This window comes from Siphateles boraxobius, unplaced genomic scaffold (assembly GCF_051911475.1).
Source record: "Siphateles boraxobius isolate OS27281-9 unplaced genomic scaffold, OSU_SipBor_1 130, whole genome shotgun sequence".
Lineage (NCBI taxonomy): Eukaryota > Metazoa > Chordata > Actinopteri > Cypriniformes > Leuciscidae > Siphateles > Siphateles boraxobius.
In genome coordinates this window covers 25,077,759-25,088,040 of record NW_027508734.1, presented here as the reverse complement: position 1 = coordinate 25,088,040, position 10,282 = coordinate 25,077,759, and positions in this window count along the sequence as shown.

Sequence of the window (10,282 nt, the reverse complement as noted above, 5' to 3'; positions counted from 1 at the left end):
ACTAGATAGGAACGCCTGCTCGCGTTCCGGACGCAGTGCCAACCAACAACACAGATCGTTCGGAGCAGCGATCGAGCTGTGCTGACAGATTGCACTGAGTCTCTCGCTTAGACACGACGTTGCGTGTGAGTGACTCTTTTTAACAAATCAAAACAGCACCGTTCTTTCACAGACAATGGCAAATTACTAGTTAGCTAAGCTAGAATTTATACCACTAATTCGACGCGATTGTTTCATATGAGCGATTCAGCGGTTTAATATGAATACAATGACGTAACGCATAATAAGGCCTTAATCGGTGATTAAGGAACATCGCTCAGATCACATTCAAAAATGCTGAAAATGGAGATTTCTTCGTCCATATCAGGTTAATTAGGTCTGGTACCATTTATGCGCGCGGCTAATCTGAGATTTCTTCGTCAGAGAAGGCTTATGCTCGATTTATATCTGAAATTAGGCTTTCTTCGCTATATCAGGAGTTTCTTATCGTACGATTTAAATATGCATTATAGCATTTGTGAACTTTCTGCCATTCGTAGGAAGGCATATTCAAGCTATAGTTTTGCTGATTTACTCAGAAACTTGTACGTGCATGTATGAGATGTTAATAAAACTTATGGGACAACATATGATTGATTACTGTCTGCTTGCATACAATGTTTAATACGATGCCTTAAAATTCTCCACCATTATGTAAGGAACTCAGCTTTTTTGAAATATTAATAATCAATAATATCTTGTTATTATTAATTATAAATATTTGGGTCAGTTAATTGGATTAACTTGATGTGGCTGAATTAATATTACAATCAATTAATCAGTTCTTCCAACGAACTATTTTGATTATTAATTCATTCTAATAAAGGGTATCTTCCATGGCCACCGAAGAATAATTATTTCTTCGCCTGTACAGTACTTTGAGCCAGTAGCAAAAACCGTGATCGTAAAGTGACTTGTATTGCAAACAAAACAGAACCAAATACATATTATGTACAAGTTTTATTAACTAAATATAGATATTTATATGAATATAAATAAACTAAACAACATACACACATGAATACATAAATAGGTTAGTGATAGGATGAAATTGGAAACCGGAAGAGGGTCTATGAGAAGAACCATCAGAATTTCATTTTCACATTTCATTGAATTGAATACTTGCATTTGTAATGGGAACAATTCTTGAAGTTGTTGAAAATTGAAGTCGTTGATGGTTCCGGCAGTGTCAAGTGGAAGTTGGTTGAGCGTTCTCTTTCTCCAGGACCGCATGGCTGGTTTGGGCAAGGCCTGGGACTCTGTTGAGGCCACGCCGAGCACCCAGGAGAAGTGAGGAAGTCGGAAGGATGGGTGATTGGAGTCGTTGTTGGTTGGAGTCTTTGTTCCAAAACTCTTGAGATTGTCCTTGGTTCTTTGTGAGAGAGTCATCTCTCTTTTCCATGAGGCCGGATCTGGTTGGAATCGAGGCCTGCTGGGCCCTGGGGCCCCCGTGGAGGGGGAGGGGGCTTCCTAGTCTCACCAGAACAGTGTTGCGGCTGGATGAAAAAACTAAGAGAGAGAGGTCACATGTGGACTGTCTCTAATAAGGCCTGGAGAAGATCCTCCCCTAAGGGTTGAACTCGACCAATCAGAAAGGGGACATGTCTGAGAGGGAAAGTGGCTCTTAGTTGATTTACGGATCTTTGTCCCATAATATGATTATACCTTCATTAATGCTAAAATAGCTATAACACATCCACACTGCATTCTAGAAGAAGGTGATGTACATCAAAGTGTGAGTCATTAAATGAGGATTATTTAGGTAGGAGGCATTATACAGGTGAGGTTACATTGATCGTTAGTTGGTTGTATACCAGGATACATACCATAATATATACCTAATAGTACATGAGACAGTAAACCATTTACACTGTTTCTTTCACAGTTTTATGCATGTTCATTTAAAGATCAGTTAGTCTATGATTAACGCAGCAAAGTCTGTTTTAAAGAGGGTTTCTGTTTCATAGTCTCTCTCTTGAGTATGTGGCCACATTCCTCGGAGGTCGTAAAATCTCCTTATCATGCCCTGTAACATGACACTGTTTCCTTCACTTGTGTTTGTTCATTTGGGCTGTGTGAGGAGTTTCATAAACCTTTGTATATAATGAATAAATAGTATGTGTCTGATTGGTCCATACCCTACACTAACTTAAACAAAGCAAAGTCACTCTCAGCACCACTCTCGAAAACGGGTAACGTGGGTCGTGGAATGCCATAGGCTGATGCGAGCAGAAGCTCTGGACTCGGTTGTGGTGAGTTGGCCGTTGGGGGAAGAGGCACAGATGCTTTAACATAACCAGGAGCATGGAGTGTCGTCACCGATGCTTGGTGGCTGAAGACAGGGAGCTGCGACGGACCTGGAAGTGTTGTCACTGGTGTTGTTGCTGTTTTTTTTAGCCTGTAGCGAAGGGTAGGTAGTGTGGCAGTAACAGGCTGCTGTGTCATACGCTGCATGCCGCTACTCATGGGGTACGCAGCAGAGGTCGGGATGGTGATTACTCCTGAAGATTGAGGGGCCACATTCGACAGTAATGACACACAGTGTACTGCGGTGAACAAGCCTGGCTGCGGCATGATGCAAGCTGTTGAGCATTTGGAGAACCAGAGTTTGTAGGGACTGGCTAGGTCGCTCTAGACTCTACGGAGAGCATAGAGAATACAAGCTTAGCTACTTCGAGTTCAGCCTCTGCTTCTTGAAGCTCGGCTGTCATTCTAGTCGTTTCAACAGGGCCTCCTTTGCTGCTAACGCTTCCTCTTGCATGCGCTGGGCTTCTTTAGCTTGCACCTGCAGTCTTTGGTATTCCAGATCAATCAGCGAGTCCTCTACTACTTAGACTTCTTTACTGTCTCTGTTTGACCTCTCCTCCAACATAGCAGTCTGTACGCTAGAGAGCTCTGGTGGAACATAAACACCAGCGGACGTAATGGAACGCCTACTGGTCCTGGATTGAGAGCTGACACCACAGCGAGACGTTTTTCTCGAGCTGCCTCTGGGCTGACTAGGACAGTGAGAGGAAGCTTTTGGAGGAAGGTCCCCAGCAGGGTGGTAGCCAACATCGTAATCATCCAGATGTGTAGGCAGATTAATTTTGCGTAGAGGTCTGGACGTTGTCTCAGATAGGTCACTTTCTGCTTTGTCCATATTGGTTCGGTCTTGCTCTCAATCCGGCTCGAAGGACCACTTATGTAGCGGAGGTGTGCTAAAACTTATAATACACTGATTGAGGTGGCCAGATATGTACATGATTCCGGTCAGAGAATCAGAGGTCGGAGAATAGATTCTTCACAAAGATGTATTTATTGAACAGTCTTTTGGTGGTCATCTGAACCAGTTATTATCTCGCAATGATGTCTGTATTAATGGTCTAAAGGAACAATAAAGAAATATAATTACAACCATATTCTGAGAATCATTTACACACTGGCATGATAGTCAAACAAATGCAATAACACTGATTAACACTCAAGTCTGCATACTTACAGTAATACCAGCTTTATCAATACAAATAGTCATGAAATGTAACATTGTACAATTTATGTAAAACAAAGTGGTTACACAGTTTAGAATACTGCCGATTATAATACTGATTAGTGTGTTTCTCTCGCGGCAACTTACGGCCGCTACAGCACTCCAAACTCGCGATGATAACCGCAGAACGATAGCGGGACATCAATCACATACATTCAATAAACATACATATGCAGATGTACTTACATGAAGACATAAACGCATTATACAAACATAGATAAGCGTGTAGAGATAAACATTATCCAATACCATCTTCCTGTGTGTCCCACTATAATCGATCCGTGTGGTACACAACTTTGGTTCCTAGGACAGGCTTTCGTACTTCTTCGGGTGCTTCTCATTTCTTATTTGTGCATCCTCGTTTCCTTTCCTCGCTTCGTTTCCTCGCGTCTCTGCTCCACCCCCTGTAGGATACGAGGGAAGGGTGCGAGGAAAGAAAACGAAGACGGAGGAATCGAATGAAAGCTTTTTTATACATTGGAATACTTGATCACTCGAGCGTCACTTCATAGTGTCATCAGCAGCGCTAAAAGGATCTACCTTCATGTTGTTGAAATTTGTTTATTTAAGAAATTCATAAGAAATGATAATGAAGCAAGATACGCTGTTGAAATATGTGAGATATGTGGTTTATATAAACTGCAAAGGTAAAGAAAAAATTAAAATCATTGTGATCGATATGAAGGCGGAGGAGAATTGATACGTGAGTCACGTTTAGTCAATACAACACTTCCGCATAGGATACACCTGTGTATCCTCGCTCATGACTCCTCCGGAAGCCTCCTCAATCCTCAATCCTCGTCTCCTCGCGGAGCAATAGAGAATTGAGATGTCCTTCAAGATGGCTGAGGTCGATCGGTTTCCGGGTCATAGGATGGAGGACGGAGGAACGAGGAGACGAGGAGGGATATTGAGAAGCACCCTGTTTCTCCTTCTTCTTCTTTTGTTTTTTATGGCGGTTGGCAAACCAACTTAATGGTGCATTACCGCCACCGACTGCGCTGGAGTGTGAATCAGGAGATATAGGAACTTAACTAAAAAAAATTAATAATAAAAAATTGTACATCCTTTTGGCTAAGTCTGTGTCTCTCAGAAACTTGTATAAATACAAGTATTACCACTTATGATAAATGTTACTGGATGTTTTCCCAAATAAACCTTGCATTGTAAAATTATTCTGATTGACCATCCTGAGAGACTGAAAAAGCTGGTTTCTTTTCTTGACTACTTTGTGCACTGAAATAAAATTTGCTCTACAGTTTCTAATGAGTACAATGTTGGCATTTCCCTCAGGCTTTCGTACAGATATGTGCAAAAAATATAAAATGATTGTTTTTGACAACAAATATTGGAATTAAGTAGGCAGGCTAATTAAGTTTTGAGGAGTTAGTGATTCGTTTGTTTTCCAATCTCTTGACTCTCAAGTCATTGATCTACTTTGAGAAAGGACTGGGAATAGACAGCTATGACAAAGGTTTGATGGCATTTTCTGTGAGTAAAGAGAAACATATAGGCTGTTCTTAAAGGGTAGTTCACCCAAAAATGAAAATTATGTCATTAATGACTCAGAATTGACAACAGAACCGCAAGAGAATACAATGTTGAATAAAGTCATCGTTTTTGTTATTTTTGGAACAAAATGTATTTTCGATGCTTCAAAAAATTCTAACTAACCCCCTGAGGTCACGTGGACTACTTTGATGATGTCTTTATTGCCTTTCTGGACAAGGACAGTATACCGTACATAGATTTTCAATGGAGGGACAGAAAACGTCTCCGGTTACTTATGTAACCTCGGTTCCCTGAAAGGCAAGGAACGAGACATTACGAATGTCGTATATGGGGAACTCCTCTCATCCTTCACTTCCGCTGAAATCTTATAGGCTAACGCCAGCAGAGCTGGCAAATTGACACGAATATGCAAATACTGACACCTCGTAGCAGTATAAAGCAAGTGTAGCGTCATCTCCCTTCAGAATCGAACGAAACGCTAAATCAATGGCGAACACGGCGGCGAGCGTAATGTCTCGTTCCTTGCCTTTCAGGGAACCGAGGTTACATAAGTAACCGGAGACGTTCCCTATCAAGGCTACGGAACTTCGACATTACGAATGTCGTATATGGGAACAGTATAGAATCCCGCCGTGGCAGCCAAAACAAACCACTGACACAGATCCAAAAACCCAAGACCGCCCTCCCAGTATGCAAGCCTCCGATAGGCTGAGATTGGCCAATAGCGAACCTCTAACCTCTGATAGGCCCAAAGGGACCAATCACAAGCTTACAAAACACTGCCAGAATTTGCATATCCCGAGCAGTATAACCGGGGAAAGTTTGCACCGACGATCAACAGGGCAACAACAACAGTAAGAGAAGGCCAACGCATAGGGGTGGCAACAGTAAAAACACACAAAAGCACAGAACAACTCATGAGCAAAGCGCAGAGCAGCTCTAAATGCTGTGTACACAATCAACTCACCGAAAGCACTCGAGACGCTACAGAGGGCAAATCCAACTTATAAAATCTGGCAAACGTGTTCTGAGAAGACCAGCCAGCCCTAAGACATATAAATCCTGAATAGACATCCTTTTAGTCCAGGCCCACGAGGAGGCCACCGCCCTAGTCGAATGAGCCTTGACGTTAAGGGGACATTCCTGCCCCAGGCAAAACAATAGCATCCATAATCCAGTGAGCAAGCCTCTGTTTAGAGACTCCCCGTCCCTTGTTGCACCCGCCAAAGCACACAAACAGCTGGTCCGAATCCCGAAAAGCAGCCGAGCGAGAAATGTATTCCCGAAGTGCTCTGACTGGGCAAATAGCACTCTGAGCATCCGAACCCTGAGAGGTTGATGGCTCAGCAGACAGTGCCGGCAGAGAAACTATCTGTGCTCTGAACGGGGTCTTGAGCGACTTAGGGACATAGCCCGGCCTCGGTCTGAGACTTACATTACAGTTTCCCGGCCCAAAGCGAATACAATCTTCACTTACAGAGAAAGCCTGTAAATCGCCGAAGCGAGAGCGAGAAGCAGCGCCGTTTTAACCGAAAGCTCCTTAATGGCAATAGAAGCTAAGGGCTCAAAAGGCGGTCGTGATAATGCCTCCAAGACCAAAGCTAAATCCCACGGCGGCACCGAAGGCGGCCGTGCAGGGCGTAATCTCCTAGCTCCCTTGAGGAACCGTGTCACCGACGCATGTCTGCCGATAGACTGTCCGTCAACATGGGGGTGAAACGCTGCAATAGCGGCCACATATACCTTCAGAGTGGATGGAAGGCTCCCTTCATCCATCCTGTGCTGAAGAAAGCGCAGAATAACCGACACAGAGCAGTTCGTTGGGTCTATACCGTCATCCTGACACCATTTTGAGAAAACACCCCACTTAAGAGCGTACAGGCGCCTGGTGGACGGGGCTCTTGCTTCAGCGATGGTATTCAAAACTCGCGAGTGTAGCGCATCCCGCCCGCTCAGCGACCCTGCAGCGGCCACACAAGAAGGCTCCACAGTCCGGGGCTGTGATGCCAGATCGTTCCACTCGCCTGAGACAGCAGGTCCTTCCTTAACGGAATCTCCCACGGCTGCCCTGCCAGTAACTCCACCGAATCCGCGAACCAAGGCTGATTCGGCCAGTTCGGGGCTACCAGAGTCACCAACGCCTTCTCCTCCCTGATTTTGCACAACACCATGGGCAAGATTTTCACCAGAGGAAAAGCATAGAGACATCCTTTCGGCCACCGCGCAGTTAGCGCGTCCATCTCCCGAGGGGAACGGGACAGCGAAAAGAACATCTGACAATGTGTGTTCTCGCTCGTCGCAAAGAGGTCGACCTCCGCCCTGCCGAAACGATTCCATATCAGCTGAACCGTCCCGGGGTGAAGCCTCCATTCCCCTTGAGGAATCCCGCTCCTCGAGAGCATATCCGCCCCGCGATTTAGAACACCGGGGATGTGCGCCGCTCTCACCGAGAGGAAAAAACGGTCCGCCCACAGCAGAAGGGATCCCGCCCTGCTTGAATAGGCCTCTGGAATGTACACCGCCTTGACGATTTATGTACGAGACCACGGAAGTGTTGTCGGTCCGAATCAACACATGTTGCTGCTCCAGCCGAGACCGGAAAGCTTTGAGAGCTAGAGAGACCGCTTCTAGCTCCAAGCGATTTATGTGCCACTCCATCTGCCTCTCTGACCACCGACCAGAGGACGGGCTCGCCCAAGCAGATCACTCCCCATCCGGTGGACGAAGCGTCCGTCAGGATCTCCAAGCGCCGCGTCACTAAACCCATAGGGACGCCTGAACTGAAGAGATCTGGGTTCTTCCACGGGGCCAGGTCGCGGGCGCATCCGCGGGTGACCATAATGCGCTTGTGGCCGAAGTACCACGCACTCGGGGGAACGCGCGTTTTCAGCCAGTGTTGAAGCGGTCTCATATGCAGCAGCCCCAGATGACACACTGAAGAAGCCGCTGCCATCCGTCCCAATAGCCTCTGAAATTCCTTCAGTGGGACGAGCTTGCCAGGTCTGAAGAGACCGAGAGAAGAGCTCAGAGCCTCCGCTCGCTCGGGGGAGAGGCGCGCTCTCATTCTCACCGAATCCAAGCATACTCCCAGGAAAGTGGAAGTCTGCCTCGGTCTGAGCACACTTTTCTGGAAGTTCACCCTCAAACCGAGCGTCTCCAAGTGACGAAGGAGGACTTCCACATGGCTGACCAGCGTTTCTTTCGACTGCGCGAGAACCAGCCAGTCGTCCAGATAATTCAAAACGCGCATCCCGCTCGATCTGAGGGGTGAAAGTGCCATGTCTATGCATTTTGAAAACGTTCGAGGAGCGAGGGCTAGCCCAAACGGAAGCACCGTGTATTGGTACACCGAATTCTCGAACGCAATCCTCAGGAATCGCCTGTGACGCTTTATTATCTGGATATTAAAGTAAGCGTCCTTTAAATCCAGCGAAGCGAACCAGTCCCCGGGGCGAATTTGCGCCAGGATTTGCGTCTCAGATCCAGTATAGGGCAGAGACCCCCTCCTTTCTTCGGCACTACGAAGAAGCGGCTTTAGAACCCGCTCTCCTGCTCGCTCGGGGGAACCGGTTCTATCGCTTCTTTCTCGAGCAGGCTGGACACTTCCTGCCTCAGTACGTGAGCGCTTTGGGGCAAAGTTAATGACTGAATTACGCCGCGAAAGCGGGGTGGCCTGCGTTTGAACTGAAGTGTGTACCCGTGCCGAATTACATTCAACACCCACGGCGAAATGCCCAGAATAGCTTCCCACGCTGTCAGGGAATGACTGAGTGTGGGCCGAACTAAACCTGCGGTCATCGCCCCTATGTGAGGGCTGGGAATGGACACCTCGCGCTTCCCGCGAGGTGCCTTTATAGTTAATGACCGTGACTCTGCGCTGCTCGAAGGCAGGGCGGGTAACACAGTGTGTGGTGCAAGAGGAGAAAAAAAGCTCTGTTTGTGAAGAAGTAATTTGCTTTATTTTTGAACAACATACAACATTCACAACATAACTGCACGTGTCGCTCGCAGAACGCTGAGGGACCACGTGCTCTCGAGCGCGTCGCTTGGACGCGGGGCCATCCTGGCGCTCTCCTCTCCTCTTGCCCGAGCGGTCAGGACGACTGCTTGGGTCTCGCCGGGGACGTGGTGGGCTTCCTGCGTGGGCTCCTCTGAGCCGGCCTCTTGTTTCCGGCTCCATGCCACACTCCGCTTTGGCCCTTACGGGCATTCAGTCCCGGGTGGGGCGCTGACTGACGCCTGGCCGCAGCTTGGGGTTGACGACCCGAGGCGGAAGACGAGCGAGAGCGGGGCTGCGGCGGCATCGGCGCCCTCCGGGGAATCACGTTGCTCATCGCCTTCGCCTTCTTCTGTGTCTCGGAGTACCGCTCGGTTACCTTCTCCACGGCGTCTCCGAACAGGCCTGCAGGGGAGATTGGTGCATTTAACAGTGTCTTCCTGTCCGCCTCATGCACGTCCGACAGGGTGAGCCACAGGTGTCTGTGGAGGACCACCAGATACCCCATCGAATGGCCAATTGCCTGGGCTGAGCGCTTCGTGGCCAGGAGCGCGAGGTCCGTGGCCGAACGGAGATCCCGGATGGCGTCAGCGTCGACAGAGGCGGCACCATCCAAAGACTTCAACTGCTTGGCCTGTAGCACCTGAAGAACAGCCATGGCGTGTAGTGCAGAAAGCGCCTCCCCCGCGGCGCCGTAGGCCTTGTTAGCCTGGTGAGCCGTAAACCTGCAAGCTCGGGACGGCAGGCTGCGGTCCGAGCCCAGGGCGGGAGCCGACGGGCAGAGATGTGCGACGACAGTCTCCTCGACAGGGGGGATGCAGAGGTAGCCATGGTCCCCCGCCTCGTCCACGGGTGCAAACATGGCCTGGGTTGAAGTGAGGGTGCGCGCCGATTGCGGGGCCGCCCACGATTTCACCACGTGCTCATGCACGTCAGGAAAGAATGGTGTTCCCCTTTTCGAAGCGGCCTGACGGCGGCTCGATTAGAGGAACCACGTATCCAGTTTGCTCTGAGGTGGTTCATCGGGAGCTTTCCACGATAAATCCAGTTCCTCGACGGCCTTCGAGAGGATACGGAAGAGCTCTTCCTGCAGGTCCGCCAGGGTCTCTTGCTCCGTGGTTGCCAGTGGAGCGGCCTGCTCCGCACCCCAGTCGTTCTCGGAGGCCGACAAGGACATAGAGTCTTCCTCCTCACTCGCCCCGAAG